This window comes from Amblyomma americanum, chromosome 1 (genome assembly GCF_052857255.1).
Source record: "Amblyomma americanum isolate KBUSLIRL-KWMA chromosome 1, ASM5285725v1, whole genome shotgun sequence".
Taxonomy (NCBI): domain Eukaryota; kingdom Metazoa; phylum Arthropoda; class Arachnida; order Ixodida; family Ixodidae; genus Amblyomma; species Amblyomma americanum.
In genome coordinates, this window is record NC_135497.1 from 128,696,977 (window position 1) to 128,724,820 (window position 27,844).

The 27,844-nt window shown below is 50.2% G+C and overlaps 1 protein-coding gene across 1 annotated transcript in view; it reads left to right on the plus strand.

The window, feature by feature from the left end:
• Positions 1-27,844, plus strand: part of LOC144113663 (uncharacterized) — a 110,343-nt gene that overhangs the window by 35,362 nt on the left and 47,137 nt on the right. The window contains exon 3 of the mRNA XM_077646873.1: positions 6,035-6,462. The gene's annotated coding sequence lies outside the window, so the exon portion shown is untranslated. The remainder of the gene's footprint in view (positions 1-6,034; positions 6,463-27,844) is intronic.

Consider the following 27,844-nt stretch of genomic DNA (forward strand, 5'->3'; position numbering starts at 1 on the left):
GCGTCGCGCGTGCCTGTGACACTGTTTGATGCATCGCGCGTCTGGTGTCCGCTCCGCAGTGCCAGAGGTGGCAGCCGGCGCTGCACTTTCCCAGTCCCACGAGGACACCAGGAGTACTGCTTTGTGATGCCGGAAAATAGTCAATAAACGAAAAGAAGAGCCATCGTGTCTCATTCAGCGAGGCGAAATGCATGCGAATGACCTCGCGGAAGATTACCGCGCGTGGCGAACTGTTTCGGGGTAACGCAACGCTTCCGCTGTCATGTCGCAACACCGCGTTAACAGGAATCGCGCACTGTGGTTGCGCACTTCGGCTCTCTTATCAGGATGATTCAAGTCTAGATTCCCTCTTGCATAACTGGGTTTGACTATCATCGCTGCTGTATCGACCTTGTACGGTGGAGCAGTACTCCTCCGCGCTGAACTCGCAGAATTTGCGCGAATTCGCTGAAGGGTTAACTGAACCCACAGAATTATCATTTTCCCCTTTTGAGCTACTGATAACGTCCGGGTTTAGCACCGTGCTTTGCGCAGTCGCTGCTCGAGTTCACTTTCGCTTTGTTTTGTTACTCTTTTTTCTTCGTGCTCAGTGCACAGTCCGTGTTGTCTGCTTGGAATTTCGAACAGGCGATGACATATTGTTTGTAACTTATATATTACTATAGTTCCGCCGACGGCTATTCAGACCGCGCATCAAATTCATATATTGCTCTACCATCCGCATTTTGCACGGCGTCATTTCGCGCTTGCCTGCAAATCGGTCAATCAGTCATAGCGACGTGCATGTGCAGGGCGAGCTTGGTCACTGAACCGCGAAAACTCAAGCTTGAAATTCCACAGTGCTGCTGCTATCTTCATGCCCTGCCTCCCGATTTTTGTTGTTGTTGTTGTTGGCGCGCCTTGCCTTAGTGCTCTCGCAGGGTGCTGTTTGCTAGACTTGCAAGACTCACTGGATGCAGCAAAACGGCTATTTTGTTGCTTGCTCTGTGACGTTCTAGACAGATGCAGTTCACCAAGGAAACAAAGAACTAAAAAAAAACCTTGTACATATATGCCTTTAATTACCAAATGTAGGTGTGATTCCTACTGCCTTGAAAAACGGCTGATCGTTGCTATTTTGGATAAATGCGCGTTTGCTGTATGTCGTTTTCCGCAGTGGTTCGTCCTTGGAAGTTGCAAACTCAACCCCTTGACCCATGCCCTTCCTTCGTGCACCCATCCTTGTAGCCAGTGCGGTTGAGCCCCTTTAGTTCTTACCCACTTTCGGGTGGGCGTCTTCCGTCACACTCTGATGGTTACACGTGTAACCACTCATCGAAGAAGCGTCATATTCGGCGGCCGTTACTGCAAGGTGTCTCAGCACCCTCGACCCCGAGAGCTGTTTGCAATGCTCGCTGGAGCTGAGCCCAGTCGACAAGCTGTCGGCCGCGCGAGCCCTTACGCACCACCGCCTGCTCCCGATTCCGCCGGCCTTGACCGCTCCTCGACAAGCCAGCTTACAATTGCCGCTATCTGCCCGTCAACTGAGCGCCTTATCTGGACGCACGTGTAGAGCGCGCTTCTGCTGCGGCGTGGCCTTTCGGGGCATTGCACCGGAGGGGGGGCTCTCTCAACGTGCCTTCTTCTCGGGCGAAAGGAATACCGCTGCGCTTAAATGGTTGCTACTTTGAAAAGCGAAACGCTTCGAGGGCATCGTATCGGCCCGGCAACCAAGTTTCATTCAGGAGCAAAGAGTGGCCTGCGAGTGAGTTCCGCTGTTTTCGCTGGAAGAGCGGCTTGACTCACGCGTCGCGGTACCTGCCGCCGCGTGACGCAAGCGTGAAAATTGCTGCTCTCCTTCGCTGCCTTCCGGTGGCGCAGAGTGCTGCGATTCCATGTCTGCCCGGTTTGCGACACTGGGTCGTGTTGCGGCTCTACCTGCGCCTTCAAATGCCGCGAAACGCGAAAAATAGACTGGCGCGACGCCGGGTTCCTGGCACGCACCCCCCCCTGTGGGGCGGCAGCGCCACGAGGCACGCACGGCTAGCAACAGCTGGCTGAGCGACTGCACGGCTGCAGTGGCGCGCGCCCTTGAGACGGCCCCGCCAAGGTCAGCCGTGGAGCGCGCCAGATCGTTAGGTCCAGTTTTAGCGCACCGTCAGTGCACGCAACTGCGGCAAGCCTGGCCCTGTTTGGTGCTGGACAGCGCGAGGGCGGGTCACGTGGTGCCTTGCGGATGATACGGGCCGTAATGGGTTTGTGGGCTCATTATCAAGCTTGATTTAGCAGGTTGTTAGCCACACTTATTGGTAGTGACTCGGTCTCGCTTGAAATAATCGCTTTGGTAAGAGATGCACAAACTTGCCTAGTCATGATGGTCCTCGGCGGCCACCTAGCAAGCCTAGAGCGGAACAGCATGCCCGCAGTCGGGATTAGTATGGTAAGCGGAGAGGTACGCTATAAGGCTGCACAGTCTCCTGGTTTTCATTGGCTTCTGCATGCTAACGTTCTCCGTCTGCTGCTGCTGCCGAGCAGTTAATTCTGTCGCCGACTGCGCATGGAATCCGCCCTTGGCAAACGAGTACGCCGGATATACTGCTGAAGTCGCGTGCAGGGGTAGCAGTTTTGCAGCAGTCTGTCGTCGTGGAGCTCGCCGGTAGTGAACGCGGGAACCGTGCGCAGGCTGACGCAATGCGCATCACTTGTGCGGGTCCTGTCAGTGTGCCCCCCATCGCCGCAGGGGCGTACCGACCTGTTGCGCTGATGACACCGGCCTATGCGGAAGAACCGGCGCACTTTTTCGGCCCCCTTGTGCAAGCGGAGGGCATAACACTTGCCCCGCACGGCACCGCCCTGGGAAGACATTTTTTTTTTTTTTTGGCCCAAGAACTGAAAAAACTCCCGCAAGCGCCTTGGGCTCATCCGAGTATGACTCAAACGTGTCAACCTCTTCCGTGTTTATTAAAGTGCTCTTGGCAGTGGACCTGAATTCAACAAAGCGAATATATATATATATATATATATATATATATATATATATATATATATATATATATATATATATATATATATATATATATATATATATATATATATATATGTGTGTGTGTGTGTGTGTGTGTGTGTGTGTGTGTGTGTGTGTGTGTGTGTGGTCTGCCTGGCGACCGCGAAGCAAGCGTTGTAGAGCCTCGCAAGGCGCCCTTCGTGGAGAACCGAACGTGGTGAATCTGGGTCGGCCACTGGCAGAATAGATAGCTGCCAAAATTTTGAGCTGTTTCCTACGCGAACGAAATTCATTTCTTCAGTTTGCAGCAGCCACGGCTAGCTCTTGCAACCGAGCAGTTTGAACGAGAACATCGTGATAAAAGTAGCATGGCCGGCAGAGTCTCTAGAATGGCACACACGCCACCCCCCCAGCAAAGAAAAAAAGGAAATCCATGCCAGTGTGAGTAGGCCGCTTAGAGCAATTTGTCGGAGTATTTTCAGTGGACACTAGCTGCACCACCGAGAGCCATTTGCGGCGCACAGCTCGGACGCCGACTTAGTTTCGGATTGTATCTGCATGATGCGGGTCCAGTACAACGACGAGAACAAGGCTTTTAACAGACGGCAAATGGTGGGCAAATGCATTTGTGAAAAAATAGTTATTAGCGGGATTATAATTACAGCACTAGCAGGCATCAGGTCACCACAGCCAGTTCTCATATTCGGGCCGCAGCCTTCCAGAAAGGAAAGGAAGCATGCAAAACCGACTGCATAATGCGCCACGGTCAAGGCCGTCGAGCAGCGCTCAGGGGGGGTAAGGAGGAACGAATGGAAGGGAGCTCTGAAACAGAGTCGCTACGCTGACAGCCGCGAAGGGAGATCGACCCGACCACAGGCACGTCCCGCCATCTCTCGCCGGGCGGCGGCGTAATGCACTTGCAAAGGCTCCGGCGGAGCGATACACGCGCCGCACTCGTACACGTGTGCTGCGCCCTCCTCTCTCGTTGAGCGAGGAAGAAAGCGCACGTGTCGGGGATCGCCCATGTGACAGGTGCCCCTCCTCGTCACCCGCGCGCTATCTCGTCGCGCTCTCTCCGCCACCCGAGGGGTCACCTTTCCGTGCTGTCCGACCGAGATAGCGGTGCCCATCGCTTCCAGGTTGCCTGACAGCGGGTTGTTGAGGCAAAGGCTAAAACAAACTCCCGCCCTCGCCTGCTGCTTCCTTTGTAGTACAGTAATTTTGCGTGTTCGTTCCTTTCCGGACGGCACGTGTATTCATATGAGCGCTCTCAGTCGCTCGTTTCCTTTTCCGACGCCTTTTCGCGGAATAGAAGAATGAAGCAAGGACCCCGACATTGAAATGAATATCATAATAATAGAACGCGATGATGCGGAATATTCCCAGAAACTTCCACTCGCTCACTTCTTTCCTTAGCACTGCTGTCCCTGTTACTCAACAAAGCGGGGTTTCTTGGCAGGAGTGGAACGTGTATTCGGGCCTTTTGCTGTTATCTCATTCCATTGAATGAGTGTTATTTTTCAGCTGCGTTCTGCTTCAGCGAACGCCGTGTCCGAGTTAACATACAGTCGCACATGCTTGCAGACCGCCGTTAATAAACGTAGGCTGCGCCACCTGGGCGCCCGAAAGTCCTGGCTGTTCATCTGTCGCGGAGTGCCAATTGTGAACCTTCTTTGAGTCGCCCTGCTTTTGCTGACACTTCGTTCTTCGCACTCTTCCCTTTAAGAGTCGGGATTATATGTTTTTCTCTTGCTATTGAGCACATACCCGCCCTGACACTGTGAATTCACGGTTAATTTCATACAATGCAGCCTTTCTTATGGGATTGCATGCGAGCTGCAACGCGCAACTGACGCCTAATAATAAAGCTTTGGCAACGTTAACAACGCAAGAAGAGCTAAAACATTTCGCGGCATCTGCAGCAGAAATCACGCTATTTGTAATTCATAGTAAGGTGTCCATCTGATGTCTGACCACACAATCACCGATCTTTTAAATTCACCTGGCATTAAAAAAAGCTGGCGGTGGAGTTCGACTCACGTCTCTATTTAACATATTTTTTTCTTCGCTGTGTGTGTGTGTGTGTGTGTGTGTGTGTGTGTGTGTGTGTGTGTGTGTGTGTGTGTGTGTGTGTGTGTGTGTGTGTGTGTGTGTGTGTGTGTGTGTGTGTGTGTGTGTGTGTGTGTGTGTGTGTGTGTGTGTGTGTGTGTGTGTGTGTGTGTGCATGCATGCAGATAACGTGGTTCGGAAAATAAATTTATTGCACTTCCTATTTTATTAAACACTTATTCTTGCTTCCAAAACACCAGCACTTGTAATAGTTAACATTCCGTGGTACCGCTGCCTATGTGACTGCTGGGGCCTTCTTCCTTCGTAGATTGGAAAGTCTGCGATAATGGCAAAGGTGTTGAGTGACATCTTCTACATGCACCATGGAGACAGCCAAACGCTTGACAAGAAATTGCTTGTCCTTGATGTCAGTGGTGCACGCCGCAAGCGATGCTGCTGTGGTTGGCGCCCAGCGTTTAACCTCACCGGATTTACCGAAGCGCCACGCCACCGCATCTCTCGTCCCTACTGCGTGCATCTGATTTATTTACTGAAGTTCGTTTGTGGAGATCCTTCCGTTTATCTCGGTGCTAAAAAAATAACTCATGAACGAAAAAAAAAAGGTTTTGTCTGCCTTGCCATAGACCTCGAGTGTACAAACAGGTGCTGTTTTTCGTATACTTCACATTTTTTGGGGCACCTCAGGTGAGGTGACTAAATGCATTTAGCTTCGGGGAGCTCCTCTCCTAACGCAGGAAAGGGGCCTTAAACTAACGAAGGGTGCTAAGCGAACGCAACCGAAGGAAGCCCTAAGCTTTGCAGTTTGCTCTGTGGGCTGCTGTATTGCAGTGAATTGTGCGGCAGAGGCCTTCATCTGACCTGGAGAAGACCTGTATATGACCAAATGGCTGTAGGGTTTTGTTCGCGCCTCTTCACAGTGAAAGGGATGGGTGCCTCATACGCCCTGCTTCCCCCCCCCCCCCCTTTTGTTTTATTTTGCAGCTCGGAGGGCAGGCGTGTGTCGATCCACTGCATGGGCGCGGCGAACCGGTGGCTCTGTCCTGCTGCGCTGGGCCAGCCGGGAAGCGTCCTCTCCGCGCACACCCTGTGGATTACGCCAAGTCTGGAGGTGGCCAGCGCTTCCCCTGCGGATAACACGCTCGTGTCTGTGCGTGCCAGTTCAACGTGTGTGCAGTGTGTCCCGTTTTGCGTGAAGCGGCCCCTCAGTGATGGAGCCCTGCGTGACGTGCCAACAGCGGTGACCGCTGCAGCGCGGGGCGTGTGTTGTGTGCCTCGCGGGGAGAGCGTCCCGCTCCACGCAAACAAGTGTGCTGTGTGGTGCACCTTTGCTATCTTCTCACCTTTCGGATATAGCAAGCGGGCCCTCGTGCCTGCACTGGCGCGGGGTTCGGTGTAAATAGGGTGCTCTGGTAAGTTCAGGAGGCATAAGAGAGGAAAAGTAAGTGAGAAACGAGAAAGAAACAACTCGCGGGCGCAACCAACCGGGTGCGGCTTGCATTCCACGGACGGCGTCCGAACCCGTTTTCTGTTACGCCGGCGCGTCCATGCTCCATGCAGGGAGCAGCGTTTTATGAAATGAGCATTCCGTCCTTAGCCGGTCCCTGCGACCATGGTCCAAAGCGAGAGAGAAAGGGCCACGAATAGCAAAGCATTTGGGCAGCTTCCCGGAAGCCTAAGCGCATGTTCCGTGGAAGGTTCGAGTCTGAACTGAGGTCTGGTCGCCATAGGTTTCAAATGTGATGGCAAGTGAACCCGCTCGGCTTAGCCTTCGAAACGAGAGAAACGACACAGACACGCGGCAAGCTGAAGCGATCGCTGGAAACCGTTTCAGCTTGCCGCGTGTCCGTTTCCCTCCGCTGTTTGTGTGCTTCTGATTCCTTTATTTCGCCTGTTCTTCTGCTGTTATTAACGTGAGACGTATACTTGCGTGCCCGAGTAAACGCTCCGCTATGACAGCACGCGCAGTCTTCGCGAGCACAGTGGAAGCATTTTAAGAAGTGAGGAGCTTTCAAGCCCGACCGGCGAAGCGTGCTGCAAAACCGAACGCGACCTCGCAGCTCGCTCGTCGCAACTACGTGGCTGTCATTTACCTCCAAAGCCGGCGCACGCTGATATCGCTGGCCCTATATGCGACACGTTATCGCGTGATATGCGCTGCCGCTATCAGTTGCCGCGATGTTGGAGGATGTTGGTCAAATGTAATTAAAAATAGCCGCATAGTTAGTGCATGGTCACGCAGTAATGTTTTGCGCAACGCCTCCTGGTTGTCAATGGTGCGGCGCTTTTAATGTATCTATTAAGCAAAGTGACAACCTTGGTAGCTGCAACGAACCTCTTGATATTTGCGCCTGCAGACACGCGACTGGGGCGGTGCTTTGGAAAACCACCGTTAACAATAGGCGGCAAAGAATGACAGCTGCCATTTTAGAGAATGTTCCCCGCTGTTTGACCCCTGATATATCGCTGACGGGAAAAGAGCGAGGAAAAAAGAAAGGAACGCGTGTGTGCTGTCTTAGAATGTAAACAAAGAAAGGATGGAGTGACTAAGAAGCCTGTCCCGAAGGGGCATACATTTGCGCTGTGCGCTCGGCTCCATTATGCTTCTGGGAAGAAGCACGAACAACGCTTCTCGCCACCCTACTATCCCCCGCGCAGGGACGTCGGTCGGCATATTCACAGACAAGCTAGCCCGCTGTCAACTCATGTCCCGCTCGGGCTTTGAACCTTCGAGGTTTCCATATCTGCATAGGTCAGCTTTCTTCCCACTCAGCACTTTGGCACCTGCTCAGTGCAAGTTTTTAGAAAATGCTACGTTTGATATTGCAGCATTGAAAGGCGAAATGAACGTGCCACACCCCAGCTGAAACAATGCGAAGCGCAGAAGAAAATTCAAGCGGGATTGATTGATTGATTGATTGATTGATCGGTCGGTCAATTAGTGTATCAAATAATTGACTGAGAAAAATGAATTTTATTGGGATGACTTAATGGCCTCTGAATGCTTTGCACAGGGCCACCATTGCATTCTTGCGGCGTTCTCGCCAGCCCTATATTTTCTCTTCCCTCTTTTTTTTATACTAGCAAGCTTCTATTCGTTAATTATTACATTCGCATGCAGGGCAACGTCATTGTCGTCGAACCAGACGCCAACAGTGGCAGATACTCTCAGAGAGCATGGAATGAGCGTTTTCTTTTGTTCAGCTTCGAAATGAAAGACAAGACTGGCTAAAACAGAAATTGCCGGGTTTGAACAAGAGAGGGCGACGGAACCAACCGAAATAATCTGCCGAGTTTCATTTCGTATACGGCCCATTTGCTACTTTATTGCGCAGGCTGCAGCTCCCATGTGCGTGTCTTCCTTTCTTGGTCCCGTCTGCTGCGCTGTTTCCATGCAAATAATGTACCAACTAGCCCGGCTTACTTCTTTGTTGACTGCAGTATGAGTAGACCTTGTTTCCTTTCTTTTTTCTCCCTTTTTCCCCTGTCAGAGAGGTGATGAACTGCCCTCTCTGAAGTTAGAGGTAGATTGGAGGGAAGAGCTCTTCAGCGGGACACTGCACGCGGAGCGATTATCCTCGAGTGGAAAATGCGTGCAGGAGGACTGATCTTTGGCGACATTTTCTTTTTTTTTTCTTTCGCGCGCAGCCATTTAAAAGCTGCGCTTTCACGTTGTGGCGGCATTTCGCAGCTGCGTAGCGGTACTACGCGAAGGTACTTTGCGCTGTTGTTTTTGTGGCGTCGTTCAGCGAGTGTTTACATCAATATTGATGAGTTACCCGCCTAGCGGAACCGCAGTAATGTGCGCTTGCGTTTACTCAGCGGTGCGCAGCGTTTGTGACCGCCATTCCGAACGCCGTAGCGCGTAAAAACCAACCGCTGGCGGACTCGGCTCTCTTTTACATCAACGCCGCATTTTTGTGGGCTTGTATTGCACGCGGAGTTTCAAGTTTCATCAAGCGCATACTGAAGGTGCATTGAACATTTTAATGATATATGCGACAAGCCCGTTTCATCTTAAAGAAAAAAAAAATCTTTTTCGAATCACATCGACATTGCGACAAAGAAAAAAAGGTTGGGTTCTGAGGTCCATCTTTCTAGTCTCCCTTTCTCCCAAGTGCCTCCCTTTTGCCGTTCTGTCACTAGTGTCGCCATCTCTTGCGTGTATGGCAACATACTGGGCACTGAACAGCATACCCTTCCTGTCGTCCTTCTCCTGTCCCTCTCCAAGAACAGAATAATAATAATAATAATAATAATAATAATAATAATAATAATAATAATAATAATAATAATAATAATAATAATAAACTGTAAATCTGCGCGTTGCTCTGCGTCGTCCTTGTTTCTGCATGCGTAGGAACATAGGCGTTTGAAAGGTTCCCGTCTCCGGCACGTGTGGTTCCTAAGCGTGGTTGTGTTGCCGAGGCTCGGATCTGCACCCTCGCGGCGCTCAAAGTCACACATCCGCCGGCGTTCTCTGTGATCCAAAATTTGACGCGTACAGAGAAGGACCGTCGCGTATCACCGAGAGAGCACTGCAGGTGCAGTCTCGGTGCTTTGCGTGCAGCGTGGAAGCCAACGAAAATCGCGCTGACATTGCAATTCATCCCGAACTAGCGCACGTAGCTTTCGAAATGCGCACAAAGCCTCTTAGACCACTCGTGCTACCCATAAGAAAGAATGCTTGAAAAAAAGTAATAAAACATTGGAGCATCCGCAACGTGCACGAGGCTTGTACATTTGTCCAGCGCCTCACGTCGGTTCACGGAATCAGTCGTTCATTTGCTGTCCTTAGGCAACGCAGGACGGGGCTGCGAAGCAGACGGAACGCAGCGCTGACATTCGGCCAAGTCAAGCGGCCGTGCACTGCAGATGTGCGCAGAGGGGCCACACGGAACGCAAACCACTTGCACTGCAGGAAGGCGACAGGCAACATAGGCGTATCTTGCCTGCTGTGTGAAGTAAGCAAGCATCGCGTGTTTGAAGCGCTGACCCTCCTACGCTGTTGGCGGGAAGCGATGCGGCCCGCATTGAGACAGTCTTTACAAGTAGTCCCCTGACAAGCCTCTCGAGGAAACGGAATGAATGTTCGCTCAAACACAGCTTCAGGTTCAGCCACCGCGGTGGCTGAGTGGTTATGGCGCTCGGCTGCTGGCCCGAAAGACGTGGCTTCGATCCCGTCCGCGGCGGTCGAATTTCGATGGAGGCTAAATAATAGATGCTCGTGTACTGTGCGATGTCAGTGGACGTTAAAGAACCACAGGTGGTCGCAATTTCCGGGGCTCTTCACTACGGTGTCCCTACTCATAGCCTGAGTTGCTTTGGGAGGTTAAACCCCCATAAACCAAACCAAACCAAAATAGCTTCAGGTTTGTGCTGTAGGTGGCGTCCTATACAGCACAAACAAGTCGGGCCCGGTAATGAGTCTGCCTAATGTGCGGAACCGTTACCTGATCTTTTTAGGGTGCAGACAAGGACGATTGTGTTGCCACTGTTGCTCGACGACACAGCTTGCCTACACCTGACGGTCCGGGAGATATTGTCACCCTTAGCTGCCCGATGGAGGTTACTCCCCGTTTCTCTGGGTACCACCCAGAAATAAATACTTTTATTATCGTTCAGTGCGGTTCTCGTCTCATTTTGCGTTTTTTTTTTCCATAACTTGCACTGGGCCAGAACCAAAAGACCCTGGCGTGCAAGGAAGTTAGTACACGTCGAACACTGCGGTCGAACGCAATCTGGAGCCCCCTGATATGGCGCCATTCGTTGCCCACAGTATTGGCGTGCTATTCATACCGCTCCGCGCAATAAAACTGCGCTGCTGTCCTGCGTTTCTCACTCTTGCTGTCCCGCGTTAACCAGCTCAGCTGAGCACTATGCTGCTGGTTGAGCACTTTAAATTTCTGCTCTGCGGCATCGAAAAATGTCAAGGTTTTCGTATACGCGGCGCAAGCGATTTCGACGCTGCATGCGGAGCACATCCGAGACTTTGTGGCGCTGATTACGCGGGAACTGGCGAGTCTGAAGCGGGGCCGCATTAAGACCCGCGCAGACCGTTATGGTGGCAGTCGTTCCTGCAGAGCCACCGGTGGCCAGTGGTAAATGCCTTTTTGTTCTTCGTTTTATGTTCTCCGCGGATCCACGACCCAGGTCTCCAAGTGCACGTGCTTGCAGCGTCAGCACTGCAGCCTGTTGGCTGATGGCCGGCTTTTTACTCCACCTGCTCGCTGGCAGCCTAGTACCCTTATTGGCGCTTTTGAGCTGCCAGGTTACGATCTCAGCACGGGGAAACGCGCGAGCCTTGCCTGCCTCTGCAAGTGCTGTGCGCTGAACTAAACTGCGTCTCGCAACTTGTTGACCATATAATGGGAGCCACGATCGTTAGGCGACGGCTTCCAGACTTGCGTCGTTGGCTCACGGAGGCGTGGGTACTGCACGCTGCTGCAAGCTGTCGTCTCACTGTCGTATCGTACACTCTACTGCAAACAGGCTGTGAGAAGAGGTATACTATGCAGTGAGCTTAGACGTCTGAAGTAGCGACGAATTTGGTGATAGTTGGCCTGCCCGCATCCATCGATACCTCTGATGCCAGCGCCTATGTCTAAAACCGGAATCACCGCGGCCACAAGTACGGCACGTCGGGCGGTTGCTCCAAGGAGCAGCGAGGTGCCAGAACCGGCTCCTGCGCGCGATCTGTTCCGCGCTACAGCTTAAGTTGGCGCGACGGAGACCGCTCGCTTTATACCTATAGTCCTCTGTGCCATTCGATCCTCGCGGATCTTGCTGCGCAAGGATCCCACGTCGTCTTACAAGTCGGTTGCAGAGAGAAAATGGACGTCCATATACGGGCCAGCGGTATCGTCAACCTCGCAAAGAGAAACGCGAGTCGTTCAGCTGCTGCAGCCCAGCTCCGTTATGGCGTTCATTCGTTTCACCTGATAGCGGCCCCTGTCCAAAGCCACGCACGTAGTTGGGCGCTGTCGGATAGGCGCGTCCAGCCAACTCCTCGTTCCCGCGTCGTTCTTGTTGGGCGCTCCCCCCCGCTTATCGCCCTCCTTGGCGCAGCTCCTCGGCATCGGACGCCGTCGTATGGCGGTCGCGATACGCGCCAAGGTCACGCAGCTTGCTTGTGTCGTCACTAGGCGCGCGCACTTCCTCTTTAGCACGTCCAGGGTCCCCTGATAAAGGGCCTTATTCACCGGCGGCTCTCCCCTTGCCCTGCGATTGCTCGTCTCGCCAGGCCGGGGCGACTTGGTCCCGAGCGAGGAATTTCGCTCCGTTACAGCGTCACTGATGCGGCGCTAAGCTTTACTGCTCATTGTCGAATAACTTTTTTTTTCTCCAGCACTTTTTTTTTACTTTCAGTTTGTTTCCACTTGCCACACGGTAGCATACAGTACAAAAATAAAACTGCAGGGAACGAGCCAAATTGTCACAGGGTCCCAGTGAACTTTCTTTTGCGTTTGTAGCAACAGTTCCTGCACAGTGATTATTTTCTTTTATTCTCTGGTGTTGTCATATGGGCAGCGCCTTCTGGTCGTTTTCTCTGGTGTCTGGTTATAGACCGCCAAGCAGCTTTTTGTCTCGGAAAGGGAGAGAAATGTAAGAGGGATTTCTGGAGCATTCAGGTTAATCCAACGTTCATTTAGAAGGCGAAGTGCCTGTAGGCTGCCAATTACTGCAAAAAAGGAGTTCCAAAACGGAGAAATAATCTGCTTTAGTCCGTCCCACGTTCACCTCCTTTACAGTAGTTTTACCTGCCTTCTCACGCACTCGGAGCTGAACACGTATCTGTCACCTTCATCCCATCTTGGCGATTTGGCCTGGAACATGGTTGTGGCGGCTACGAGCAGCGCGCCAACTTTAATCCGCACTTTACACACGTCCTCATGCGCGTTTAGGGCGATCATCTTTAGCTTTATTGTCAGCGAATCGTCGAGGTTAGCCAACACATTAGGGTAAATGGGCTTCTGTCTCATCAACCTGTCGTTGGACGGAAGGAGAAGTTTTTCATTTTCGCGCCCTGGAAGCGAGGTGGCCAATAGACCCGCCGTGCCGTATTTCGTTGACAGCACCTGTCACGCACTCAGTGTCACCGTCAGCTTCCTCCTGCAGCTCTTTCTGTCCGCAGCGTAGTTCGTTGGTCCCCAAGCACGATGCGCTTCCTTCTTCTGGCGGTGATGTCTGTGGTCGGGAGACGTGCTAGCTGGGTGAAGGGCGTGGATTTTACTGGAATTTTACGCGCTAAAGCCATGCGTGGAAGGGGTGCGAAGGGCTGTCGATTCATTTCGACCACCTGGAATTTTCTGCGTACGCAGAAACCTCAGCTGCGGGCGTTATTGCATTTCGCCTCCATCGAAATGTGGCCGCCGCGACCGGGTCGAACCCGCGACATCGTAATTGACGGCTGAATGCCATAGCCACTGAGTGGTCGCAACACGTAAATGACCGGCCACGGTGGCACTGTGGTTTTGGCTTTCGGCTTCTGATTCCAAGGTCGCGGGCTCGAATGCCGGCTGCGGCGAACACATTTCGATGGAGGTGAAATGGATTAGTGATCTTGTGCTGCGCGAGGTTAGCGCGTTTAAAAAAAAAAAAAAACCTCGGGTGCCTTCTATATCTACAGCGCTAAAGACTGGATAGAAGGAACACACACAAGTCACACAAAACAGCGCTGACTGACAAATGAGCTTTATTGGACGGCCAGCGAGCTTTTATACTTACTGGCTACCAGAAAGGAAAGAAAGCACAAAACCACAGAAAAACATGCACGGAAGCAACTAGTGCCGGCGGAAAAGTGGCGCGTGTCAAATCTCGCAATCAAGATATTTCATTTCTTTTTTGTGACAATGCTATTAAAGGCGCGCTTGTACAAACATCCTGCAATCTTGCAATCATATATGCCTCCATTATTTCTCTTGTCAGAGCGTCACGATGTTTTCATATCACGCTCCATTCTCTGTACAACGGTTCACAGGCTTCATTATCACTTTCTTCCGTTTCTTCTGTTCTGCAGTCCCTATAATGTTTGGCTGCGTGCCAAGCATTGCCAAAGATCCTGATGAAATCTTGAACTGTAAAAATACGGAGTAATCTCCTACAAATCGTGTACAATGATTTGTAGAAGATTACTTTGTATCTTTACAGTGTGACAACCTCGAATTTGAGCAGCTGTTTTTAAATGTTTACGCAGTATTCGTGGAGTACCTTGAGCCATTGTCATTAACAAATGAAACACCAGTTCAAGATTTTATCAGGTTCTTGGATATATCACTGCATTTCACTCCTTCCCACATCTGTTGGTCTTACGAGCCCCGAGCTCAAAGACACATCCTTCCATACTCATCAGCCCATTCCAAACTCGTAAAACGAGCCATTGTTCACGCTGTTTTTAATAATGTTTAAAAAAAAGTGTTGTGAACATGACATGGAACGAAGCTCTGGAATACAAGTCGATCGCCTAACGAAGGCTGGCTACCCACCCGAAGTTCTGACTTCACTGGCAGTAAAACTGAAGGAAAAAAAAAAGCTTAAAAGTTATGAACACAAGCGACTGCATTAGGCAAAAAGAGAAGAGAAAGGTTCTTGTCGTGCCTGCGTACCTCCGTCAGGTTTCCCACAACCTCAGAAGGATTGGAAGCCGTGCAGGTGTTCATGTCGTGTTTTCAGCGCCAAAGAAACTGTCTAGCATGTTCAAGAGGGTAAATGGCAGAAATTTTGAACCGCGCGGGTGTCTAGTTAAGCACGGTGAAAGTTTTGTTACCTGTCAAGAAGGGGTCTACTATTCTCTGCCCATGTCCTGTGGGAAGAGGTACGTTGGACAGACGGGTCGCTGTCTCAACGAAAGATTAAAAAAGAGCATCATGGCAATGTCGCACGTTGTGGCCACTTCAGGCCACGTAGCCAAACATTGTAGGGACTGCACAACTGAAGAAGCGGAAGAAAGTGATAATGAAGCCTGTGAACCGCTGTACAGTGAATGGAGCGTGATAGGAAAACATCATGACGCTCTGACAAGAGAAATAATGGAGGCACATATGATTGCAAGATTGCAGGATGTTTGTATAAGCGCGCCTTCAATGGCAATGTCGCAAAAAGAAATGAAATATCTTGATTGCGAGATTTGACACGTGCCACTTTTCCGCCGGCACCAGTTGCTTCCATGCATGTTTTTCTGTGGTTTTGTGCTTTCTTTCCTTTCTGGTAGCCAGTAAGTATAAAAGCTCGCTGGTCGCCCAATAAAATTCAGTTGTCAGTCAGCGCTCTGTTGTGTGACTTGTGTGTGTTTCTTCTGCCCCGTCTTTAGCGCTGTAGATATGGAAGTTAAAAACCAATTCGTCCAGCATGCTGTATTGTGGAACCTCGGGTGGCATAAATTAATATGGAGCCCTCAATTACGGCGTTCATGATGACCCATGTGTCGATTTGGGACGCTAAGCCCTGCATATACCACCAGCGGGCATGAATGAAAGGTACAGTCGCTAGCAAAAGTGTACGAGATGTGTGTGCTCGGAACAAATTTATATAGCCATGCCTCGTTACCCAGTCGTCTGATATTGCGGGCAGCGGACTGAACATGTACATGACCCGATACCTGTAGACAATGCAGGCGATTGACACGTGCCACTTTTCCGTCGGCACTAGTTACTTCCGTGCATGTTTTTCTGTGGTTTTGTGCTTTCTTTCCTTTCTGGTAGCCAGTAAGTGTAAAAGCTTGCTGGCCGTCCAATAAAATTCAGTTGTCAGTCAGCGCTCTGTTCTGTGACAAACAATTTCACCTCGTAAACTTTTCCTGCCAACTGCATACGGTATACTGTGTGAGGCAGTGCGTGGCAAGACAGGTACAGTTATTGTTGCGTGCTGATAGGAGTCGTTCTCTGTCCGACCCTTGAGTATTGGACAGGTCCTTTGCCGGTATTGCAGTGCAGCCAACATGGCGGAAACCTCGTTATAAGTCTCATATCATACCAAGAGTGTGCCAGAAAACGGGCAAAAAACGAAGAAAGGAGGTCTATTTCATGCTCTAATCATTTTCTATCCTTTACTCTTCTAATTTGAAAATCTTGTCAAACGCATCGGAGCTATAAAGAAAGTGCAGCCTACTCCCGACCGCATAGGTGTAATGCGGGTGAATCAATACCACAAGGCACTGACTGGCGCGGGTGTTTTTGTGACAAGTCAGGAACGCATGTAATGTCTACGAACACCCTCGGTAGCAGGTTTACTTGACAAGTGAAAAGTTTTAGGTGACTTTCAGAAGTTTGATTAATTAATGGGCTTTAAAATGCTTGTAGCAGTTCATCTTTGTCGTCATACCGGACTGCGCCTTGCACAATGTTTCCATACCGCACGTGTCTATGGCAGCAACGTTCTCGCGAAATGCTGCAGCATGCGTCTTGCTAGGTGACAGGTTTTAAACGTGTCTAGTGCAATTTTTCTTTGCATCGCGTTCTTCGATCCCATCTGGCCGAGTGGGAGGAAGAATAAATACATAGTTGTTAAAAAAAAAAAACGCTGGCACATGTGCGCCTTTGGATTTTGCACTGCATTCGGTCAAGAACTGTCCCTTCAATGGACAGCAGCGGTAGATGAGCAGTGAGGAGAACTCCATCCAATTTATTGGCCTTTAAGGCTGTGCTGACATTTGTGCTGCGGCAAAAGAATTTATCGCAGAGGAAATTGCATTAAATTTTTTTTCCCGCCACTCGTTGAACTCTCGTGACGTCTATACACTGAAAATGGCTCCGTGACCATTGTTTTGAATTGAATGGCTGTATAGCATGCGAACTCTGGGATCCGCACACAAAAAAATGTCGACATATCGCTGTTTACTTGTACAATTGGCCAGTGATGGCTACACCTAGCATATAAGTTTGTGTGTGTGTGTGTGTTTTCTAGCTTGTAAAAGCTTCGTTTTTGGGTGAGACTGGTGTTTCTGTAACCAGAACGCGGTAATGCACAGAGCAACGTCCACTTGACCTCAGTGTCCCTCCAACGTAATATAGTAACGTTATGTGGTGATCTGGTAAGGTTGGTGCGCAGTTCCAGCGAGATACGGTTTCCTCATAGGATTGCGTTGCCAGGATGGAACGAAAGGACGAGAGAAAACAAGAAGCGAACACGTGTGGCGATATCCAAGGTGCTTTACAAGAAAAAAGTTATCTGCAGGCCGCATATTTGGGTATGCATACTGATTAGGCTCTGAGATAAGGGTTCACCGCTGCAAAAAGCAACTGCGTTGTCTCCAGCTGGAGGCCGGTGCACCCTCCCGCAATACGGGTATTTATTCACGGTCGTGCATAGGCTTTCCCGAGAACAGCGTGCCCCATCTGTTGGACACTTAGACAACTACGAGAGCGTGTGCGCACGGGTGCAAACAGGCCATTCTTGCGCGGAAGCTATCTGCGAATAACGCGCGAGTAGAAGCTGGTTACCTTTATCGGTAGCTTGTAGCCTTAACCTTTGACCTGCTTTCTGCGTGGTAACCGTTGTGCTGTTACGTTGCAGTTTCTCATGATTTTCGAGGGGAGAAAAAGAAACGATAGCCATAACTTATGACGTAATAGGACGTCAGATCATGTCGTCAAACCTGGGATGTGATTTCTTAATATTGATCCTCGCTACAGATCGGGCCATGTGTAAAATAAAGGCGCCCTCTCCGTCGCGTCCAATAGCGACATGATTAGACATGAAAGCGTGTGTTTCACTTAAGGCGTTCTGCAATTTCTTTAAAATAAGCTTTTTGAGCTAGAAGAGACCCGCCGTGGTGGCTCAGCGGCCCAGATCCACTCTTTTTCACTACCCTTGGAAATGTCCTTCCCCACAGGCAGTACCCCCCATCCCCAATCCCACTCATTCTTCCTGGGAGGCTGTTTTACGGACCGCTCAGCCCGCCGGCCAGAAATGGCTGGTGGATGGGGCCTTGTGCGAGGCACAAGCCCGTGGACTCCTGGACCAGTAGGAGACCACCCTGGAAGATTTTTTGTTTCTTTTTTTTTCTTCAATAAAAGTTGTTTCCACCCATACTTCTTCCTCGGTACGCTGTTCCTGAAATAAGGTCTCACATGGCCCGTAAGGCCAATAGTGTGTGCAGCGAGGTCGTGAAAAACCGCTGATAAATCTGTTCTGTGCCGCGTACGTACCTCACGCTTTTGCATTCATCGCTACAAGATTTGAAGGCTAAGTTTGCACTCTAGTTGTTTTATTTTAGCCTGGCTACAAGAAAATAATTTTTGACGCCATCAGCAGCAGTGCACTTCATGTCTTGCATCAAATAGTTAATAAGAATAAATAATTGCATAAATTTAAAGCATAAAGGAAATAAACTCTGCATGTCAGTGCATTTTAAAGATCCCCAGGTGGTCAAAACTATTCCGGAGCCCTCCACTACGGCACCTCTTCATTTCTTCTGTTACTCCCTCCTTTATCCTACTGATCCGGAGTTCCCGGGTTCGAACCCGACCGCGGCGGCTGCGTTTTTATGGAGGAAAAACGCTAAGGCGCCCGTGTGCTGTGCGATGTCAGTGCACGTTAAAGATCCCCAGGTGGTCGAAATTATTCCGGAGCCCTCCACTACGGTACCTCATTCTTCCTTTCTTCTTTCACTCCCTCCCTTATCCCTTCCCTTACGGCGCGGTTCAGGTGTCCAACGATATATGAGACAGATACTGCGCCATTTCCTTTCCCCAAAAACCAATTATTATTATTATTATTATTATTATCCTTTATCCCTTCCCTTAAGGCATGGTTCGGGTGTCCACCGATATATGAGACAGATACTGCGCCATTTCCTTTCCCCAAAAACCAATTATTATTATTATTATTATTATTATTGAGTTAGAAGAGCGCTTTTTCGACTTAGCATTGTAAGCGGTGTGGTGGTTCAGAATACAGCTAAGACGCGCTAATTACTAGTTTGGTTGGCTAATACTGAATAGTCACCCTTACCCGCCGCGGTGGCTCAATGGTTTGGGCACTCGGCTACTCAGCCTGAGTTCCCGATTTCGAACTGGGCCGCGGCTGCCGCGTTTCGATAGAGGCGAAACGCAAATGTCGCCTGTGTGCTGTTCGATGTCAGTGCACGGTAAAGAACCCTAGGAGGTCGTAATTATTCCAGAGCGCCCCACTACGTCACCTCTTCCTTTCTTTATTAACTCCCTCCTTTATCCCTTCCCTTACGGTGCGGTTCAGGTGTCCCCCCCGAGATGTGAGACAATTACTACGCCACTTCCTTTCCTCAAAAACCAAAAATTAATTTTTCACCTTTCTAACTACTGTTAGTCTTCTTATTTATTGAGAGGCGTGTAGTCCACTGTAATATCCATTCGAGGTTTTAGAATTTCGAAGGCGCAATTACCCTTGATACTGTGGCGCAACAAAATTTCCCTGCATCGCGCCAAAATGCAGGCACTTTCGAAAAGCTTGCAGACAAAGCAACCCCTCCAGTAAACGTAGATCGTCAAAATAACCTAAATTTGTTGGGTCACAGCGCCGAGGGTAATTGCGTTTTCGAAATTCTAGAAAATGACATGGATATCACGGTGGGCTACACGGCCGTCATCAGAGAAGGAGACTAACATCAACATCAATAGTGATAATAGTTATAACATCAATAGTTAAAAAGTTCACTATTCAGTATTATTTCACCAGCCTGCTAGTTAGTGCGTCTTAACCGTATTCCGATGCTCTACACCGCTGACAATGCTATGCCGAGAAAAGCGCTCTTCTAACTCAAAACCCCTATTTTTAAAAATTGCAGAACATCTTAGGTGAAGCAATCGGTGTGTCGAGAAAAGTTCTGATGTGTAACGGTAAAAATAAGTCAGATAAGATTTTCTGATGAAAAAAAAAAACAGGGAAACAAAAATGAGGCACACAACACGTGCTAAAATTAAAACTAGTCGGTATGCGTGGTTTTTTGTGTGGTCCTTCCTTATACGTTAGGGAATTCCGAAGTTAAAATAGAATTGAAATAAGAACATTAATTACATCTCTATCTTGTACAGCATTCCTTACCTGCCGAATGGCGCGGTCGTATAGTTTTATTGTGGTGAGTCTTATTAGAAAGAATTCAAAATAAAGCGTTGTTGAGTATTTATTTCCCTCATTTGAAATATCCTGCTGCGCGCTGGACTAGCACCGCTAATAATAATATTTGGTTTTTGGGGAAAGGAAATGGCGCAGTATCTGTCTCATATATCGTTGGACACCTGAACCGCGCCGTATCGGAAGGGATAAGGGAGGGAGTGAAAGAAGAAAGGAAGAATAGGTGCCGTAGTGGAGGGCTCCGGAATAATTTCGACCACCTGGGGATCTTTAACGTGCACTGACATAGCACAGCACACGGGCGCCTTAGCGTTTTTCCTCCATAAAAACGCAGCCGCCGCGGTCGGGTTCGAACCCGGGAACTCGGCTCAGTAGTCGAGCGCTCTAACCACTGAGCCACCGCGGCGCTGTTTACTCCTAACCCTTTACATCACCTGAGTGGCCAGCGAGGTTTCCCTTTTAAGGCGCTTCGAGACTCTAACCAGCTTGAATTCTTATATTACGAAAATCGGGAAAACGTCCCTTTGGAGTGGCACGGCTACGTTCGATCTATAATTCTAATTATTTTCCTTCTGGTATCTAGAAACGTGTCATTAAGACCGATCCTCTTACTTTTCAATTCTCCTTTGGAATAACATATATGGCTAGAATTCCTGATAACCTTCATGCATGCGTCATAACGAGCACCCTGCACATGACCCACGTAAGGAAGTCGTTTCGAGATCTGCACCCCGAGTGTGCACGAGGTTTCTTATATCTGCTTCAGTGCGTTGTATAGGCGGCGTGCTAGGCTACGCAGGTTAGATTTGCTCCGCCTTGGAGGCCCTTTGCTATTTCGTGCTCATGCAAGAGGTGCACTTTAAAAGGAACCGATGAAGTTGGCCTGTATTGACACGATACCGCGTTGTAATCGCAGAAAGGGCACTCTCACATAAGACGAAGCTTTTAAAAGCTCGAAAACACCGAAAAAAACAACTAAATTCGGTGTCGTAATCAGCGGCCGATTTCGCAAGTAAAATGCGTGCGTCGACACCGGTTTTGAGCGCGGGTCCCAGGGGCTACGCTACACTGCCGTTCACTTCTAAATGGCGATAACTCCGACTACTGATCCGGAGTTCCCGGGTTCGAACCCGACCGCGGCGGCTGCGTTTTTATGGAGGAAAAACGCTAAGGCGCCCGTGTGCTGTGCGATGTCAGTGCACGTTAAAGATTCCCAGGTGGTCGAAATTATTCCGGAGCCCTCCACTACGGCACCTCCTTCTTCCTTTCTTCTTTCACTCCGTCCTTTATCCCTTCCCTTGCGACGCGGTTCAGGTGTCCAACGATATATGAGACAGATACTGCGCCATTTCCTTTCCCCAAAATACCAATTATTATTATTATTAGTCCAATTCGGCCTAGGCGTCACAAGTTTGAATCTAGTGGCGGGAAGATATTTAGATACAGCTTTCTCTGCGTGTATACGGGTCCTTTGCTGCCGAACAAACGTCAATATGCCCAGAAAGGGGCAGGGAATGAATTTATTTACTGAGAGCCATAATTGCGTAGAGTTCTTTTCAGTGTTCCTTTAAACGCACCCCCCCCCCCCCCCCCCCCCCCCCGCCGCTTCTCGTTTGGGCTGTTTGGCTCACACTGCCAGCCTTCCCTGAAAAGAGAAAGGCGCTGTTTCCGCGAAGACCCGGTTAAGGCGTGCTCCTTAGCAGGCAAAGTTCACTGGCCGGCGAGCATCCTAGGAAATAAGGCTTCTTGGCCGTTTACCGGGCGGGATGATTTTGAGGCGAAATTAAGTTCCGTGCCTTGCTCTCTTCGTGACCTCTCTCTCTCTCGCGCGCGCGACGTTATCGATATACGTTATCGATATTACCGCTGATGACTCTGCTGAGACCCTCGTTGTTATTGGTGCCACTGCGCTCGGATGCCACCACTCCGTAGTGTAGTTCTCGCGATGCATTATTTATAAGTTAATAATAATAATGGGTTTTTTGGTGAAAGGAAAGGGCGCAGTATCTGTCTCATATATCGTTGGACACCTGAACCGCGCCGTATCGGAAGGATAAGGGAGGGAGTGAAAGCAGAAAGGAAGAGAGGTTCCGTAGTGGAGGGCTCCGGATAATTTCGACCACCTGGGGATCTTTAACGTGCACTGACATCGCACAGCACACGGGCGCCTTAGCGTTTTTCCTCCATAAAAACGCAGCCGCCGCGGTCGGGTTCGAACCTGGGAACTCCGGATCAGTAGTCGAGCGCCCGAACCACTGAGCCACCGCTGCGGGTTATTTATAAGTTACAAAATGCGTTTCGATAGGCAATTTGGGAAGCTCCTGGCATAGACATCGCGTATACAACCTTCAAGATGCGCTAAGGTCAGCATGACGGTCAACTAAAAGCGCTCTGGTTGTTCATTGCGGCAGTGCGTTAATCGTGAACGTTGTTCCTTTCAAATAATAATAATCAGTTTTTGGGGAAAGGAAATGGCGCAGTATCTATCTCATATATCGTTGGACACGTGAACCGCGCCGTATCGGAAGGGATAAGGGAGGGAGTGAAAGCAGAAAGGAAGAGAGAGGTTCCGTAGTGGAGGGCTCCGGGATAATTTCGACCACCTGGGGATCTTTACCGTGCACTGACATCGCACAGCACACGGGCGCCTTAGCGTTTTTCCTCCATAAAAACGCAGCCGCCGCGCTCGGGTTCGAACCCGGGAACTCCGGATCAGTACTCGAGAGCCCTAACTACTGAACCACCGTGGATTGTTCCTTTCTACAAGTAAAGAACAGGGAACAAAATGAAATGATGCCTTTTGCCGTAGTGTACCACATAGCGCTTTATTCGACGTTTATTCATTCGTTTATCTTTTTGGTCGACGTCGTTGGTGCCATGGAAGCAGTGTCAGCATTGTCTGAACTAACCGCCCAGCAGTACCAACATTCCTTTCTCGCTTTGTTTACAAGACCGCAAAGGCGCTGTCTCCAGCGCAGCTGTTCTAAGCAGTACGATCGCTCCTCAACTGAGGAAAGGGCAGGTTTTTCATCACATTTTTCTGCCCCTGACACCATTACACTACATTTAAAACCGCATGTCAGGGTGTGAAGTTGACGTCCACGGTCCTGCTTTCGTATTGCGTATACGCATGAATGGAAAACGTTGATGTAAAATAGCGTCCCATCACCTCGCGGGAAACCGGCTCGTAAATAGAGGCACTGAGCGGGAAGCGAACGAGTGTTGTGTAATAGGCGCCAACATAGAGTGATACATTGCGTTACTTTTTGTAGTGTTGAACGTGATTTCTGCCGTTCATGCACAGCATATGCACACACAACACTGCGAAATAGACTTGTCAATATATACGAAGCCATCGCTTGTCGGGACTTTGTGGAATCCGAATGCGACAACATCCGTCGTCGACAACGCATTAAATGTGTTCATACTATTTTGCTTTATTTTTTTCTATATTTCAGAATATCGCATGTTTGTTCTCTTTCCCGTGCTAAAACTTCGCGCCATCTGTTTTGAAATACAGCAGCCTCCTGCGGCATCTAACCGAGATCGAAGGAATTGTTCGTGGCCTGCTCTGGCATTCCTCCGTTATCGCTCGCGTCCGTGTGAACGATATGCAGAGTTGGCTAAAAGCGCCAGACGCCGGGAACTCGCACGAGTCCGATTAGAAACGCGATGGAGAAAAAAAATAATAATAAATAATATGCAGACATCGCTGAGGATACCAGTAATTGGAGATCCTTGTGCAGTTGGTTGCTCAGGACATGACGGTACTCCTGGCAGCGTCAGTGGCTGTCTGTGCACTCCATTCTTTCTATGCAAGGCTGTGCCGGAGACAGCAGGTTGTCGGACCGTAAGATGTCTTAAAAAAAGAAGTGCGTTCCGTAAACCTCACAGCCTTTTTTAGGTGTGTATGTGTTGTTATACTGCGAACAAAAATGCAGGCGTAAGGAGCGGTGTTAGAGACGCCGTGACAGTAGGCTGCCTTGTTCCCCCTTTGCAACGTTGCGAAACAATTGCCTCCTGAACGTTCCACTGCACTTCAACGCACGAAAGGTGGAAGCTCAAAAGGTGCTTAAGGTAAGTGACCGGCGGTAGGAACGGCAAATAAAGATGTGTCACCCTCATGCGTCAGAATCCTGTACTTTCTTCGCGCTTGTTGACTTTTTTGCCCCCTTCGTTTAGCGCTTGCGAATTTTAGCATTACCTCAACACCTCAACTCGTCCTTCGCGCGGAATTGAGGCGGTTCAAGGTGTTCCTCGAATTCGTAACGCTGTAGTGGCCTTGTTGCTAATCGTCTTGTGGTTGCGATTATTTGTTTTGCTCCGAGCCCTGAGCACCGTTACGCACACTTTTCCCAAGCACCGTCCGTCGAAACCGTATCGACAGAAGCCTGGAAAGCCTGTAACAACGGCCACTCGAGCGCGTGTCAGCTTTCCGCAACGCTTTTTTATTTTTTGCCGGCTACACGTGCGTACAGTGGTTTCTGGGGAGCACTTGAAAAGTATTAATCCACGCGACGTCGATGTGTGGCTTTTCCTGGCGAACTCCTTTATTTCGCGCGCTTGCGCGTGCGTAAACGTTGCGCAGCACTGGGTCAACTTTCCAAGGCCGCACGGCGAGAAAGCCCCGAAGGAAATTGAGGCCTCTCAGAAACGCGTCTATAGCTGCACGCACACACGCACGCACGCACGCAGGCACGCGCGCTCAAAGATAAGAGCAGTTACAGTCAAGATCAAGGTGAGTGGAGTCGAGGGCAGATACCGGAACAACCTTGCGGCGAGTTTTCAGTCTGTCCTTAGCGAGCGAGCGTACACGTGGCGTCGAATAATAATGAAGACAAAAATAAAGACCGCACGCGGCGGCGCTCAAAAGGAGCCGACTCGGTGCATAGACGAAGACTGCGCGCATGAAGAGAAAAATAAAAGGGAGCCGGAGCAGCGGTACATCTGCTTTGCTGTTTTATTCCGCGAGCTTATTCCCCGGAACGCACGCGTGTCGACGCGACGGAGGAAATACAAGCAACAGGACAAAAGCCCATCAGAGCGGCGCAGCTCTGACATTTGCCGGTAGAGCAGCAGGGCAGCCCGCGCCGAAGACAAGGGGGGGGGGGGGGGGGGGGGGGGGGGGGGTTAGGAGGGGGCCGCGTGCCGAACGGCGCTGGGGCCTTGTTACCCCAGGAAAGAATGCGCGGTAATATAATACGGGTGGCCCGTTGCGCCGTCAACGCTGTGGGCCGCTTAGCCCTGCCCTCTCAAAATTTGTGGTGTCACGTTACGTTGGCGCGTTGCAGTGACGAGCAACTTTTGACGAAAAGTAATCGGTTATGTCGCAAGGCAATATTCCGCCGAAAAAAAAAGACAAGGCGAAAGAGAGGGCGTTTTTCGTGCCCTTTCTTTGTTATTTTGCCACGATTATCGATGTGAGTAAACTACGTGGATGCTTTTGTGCCTGTCAGCGGTCATTTCTTGACGCCGACTCAGAGGCGCGCACTTTTATTATGTCGTGAGACTTAGTTTCGTCGTATTGCTGATAAATTGCGTGGCTTCTCCGGCCAGCCGAGTCGCCCCGGCGACCCCTCCAGCAGATAGCCTCTGAAGGTGATGTATACACAGAAACAAGAAAAAACAAAAACCGCAGTAGTGTTTCTTGAGACTCCCTACTCTCGCATTCTCATTAAGCGCAGTGAACACCGATAGGCCGTGCAACTCGCGGTAGCTCTGTAGGGCAGAACTACAGCGCTGCTGCTGTGTTTTCACATGCCCACGTTGCTTGCCGAAATCGGCAGGCGACGAGCAACGCTCAGCGATCGCACTACATCGGCAAGACAGCGGAACTGGGTCACTTGTTGCACGCGCAAGTGGCACATTTAAACCAGAGTCGCTCAATACTTCTACTCTGATTTAAACGCTACTGTCCACCCGTTTTGCAAACCGAACTAGAAACAACAAAAGAAGCGCTAACGCCGATCCCGGTAACTTCCCACGCCAGCTGAATGAGAATATTCGCGCGCCCTCGTCTCTCCCACCTCCTTATTATTTCTATTTATTTTTTTTCACTAGCTTTTCATCGGCACGACGACACGCGGCGGCGTCCCACGCACCAAGCGCGCTCTTCGCCGCAAAGAGCAGCCAACGTGCCGTGGGAGGAGCCGCCGCCGGCGGCGTCACAGCCGCGGCCGTGTTGCTCCGCGCGGCCGGACTACAGGTCTCGCGGCGCATGGAAAATTTCATTGATGCGCGCGCCGCGACCGCTTGGGCGGCTCTGAGCGCCCGGCGAGGAGGGTGTGCCCCTTCCTCCACTCCTTGCCTCTCCCTCTTCTCGTTCTGCACTCTTCCTAGATGCGCGGCCGAAAGCGAGCCGCCTGGTTACATGCATCTCACGAGGCTATAGCCTCGGGCAGCAAGTCGTCCCACCCGGTCCCCGTTGGTGACAAACGCGGCCCAGCGCTCAACACATCCCGATTGGGTCTGCCGTCAAGGACGGCCAAACAGACTCTCTACTGCCGAGCGCCTGCTCAAGCGCTCAGCGGCCAGCATGAACAAACTCTGTCCACTGATCCCATATTTATTTCTCTTTGTACTGCGTCAGCAGTATAATCGTCTTTCGGCGAAAACCCGTTGTCTGCCTGTTTGAGAGGCTGCCACCTTCCGGGTCTTGAAGATGCCTTCGTCCGAGGCAACCTCCGATGAGAATGCATCTCCCGCCAGTAGCCCACGATGAATACAAATTCAAAGACAATGGGAAGGCGAAACGCACACCTATTATACAATCGCAGCTTTGTATCAGATCATATGATCAGACATGCAATTTTGTGTGTGGTGGGGGGCGTCTAAAACGCGACGTTGGAAGACGCGGGCCCGAGCGTGACGAATGCGGCTTCGCGATCGCAACGATGGCCTCCGCCAAGTTGCGCTGTCGCATTGCGTAAAAGGAAGTAAAGAGAATGAGCGAGCGGCTCTCCCATCCAGTGCTCTTCCCGGTCTGTGTTCCTAGTGCGTGCTTTTTTTTCCTTTTCCTCTTTACGCAATCGGGGGCTGTATACATTGCCCCGTGTTGCCGGGGCATTAGTCTTGTTCGAATTGTGTCCTTGGCGCCTTCACGCGCCATATAATTTGGCTGTCCACGTGAGTCACATCTTAAGGTAACTTTCCGAAGACCCCCCCCCCCCCCCCTCATGTGGAGCTTAACGCGTCTTGAAGCTGCATGCGGCCTATGAGGGACGCCGCAGTGGAGGGCTCCATATTAACTTTCATCACCTGGGTTTTTTTTTTTTTACATGCACTGGCATCGCGCAGTCCACGGGCGGCTTTTGGGTTCCGCCTCCATCGAACTGCGACCGGGATTCAACACCGCAACCTTGGGTGCAGCAGCCGAACGCTACAGCCGCTAAGACAACGCGCTAGGTGAAAACGGAAGATGGAATAAAGGGGAGGCTGGCCGAATGCTTTCATCCGAAGTGACCAGCGGCCGGCCTACTGCCGACGTAGCACCGAAACATTACAACAATGTCGCTTTTTTTTTTTTTAGGTCATACGTTATTAAATGTTCCTAACACACTTTTCGGTAACGTTTCATGCCGCTATTTTGTTTGGGTCAAACGTTATTAAACGTTCCTAACACACTTTTCTGTAACGTTTCTGTAATGCTAGAAATTTTGAACAATATTTCCCTAACATTAACTAAACATTAAAACAGCATAAATGCAGCATTCTCGAAAATGGTTAAGCAACCCTGCATGGGAATGC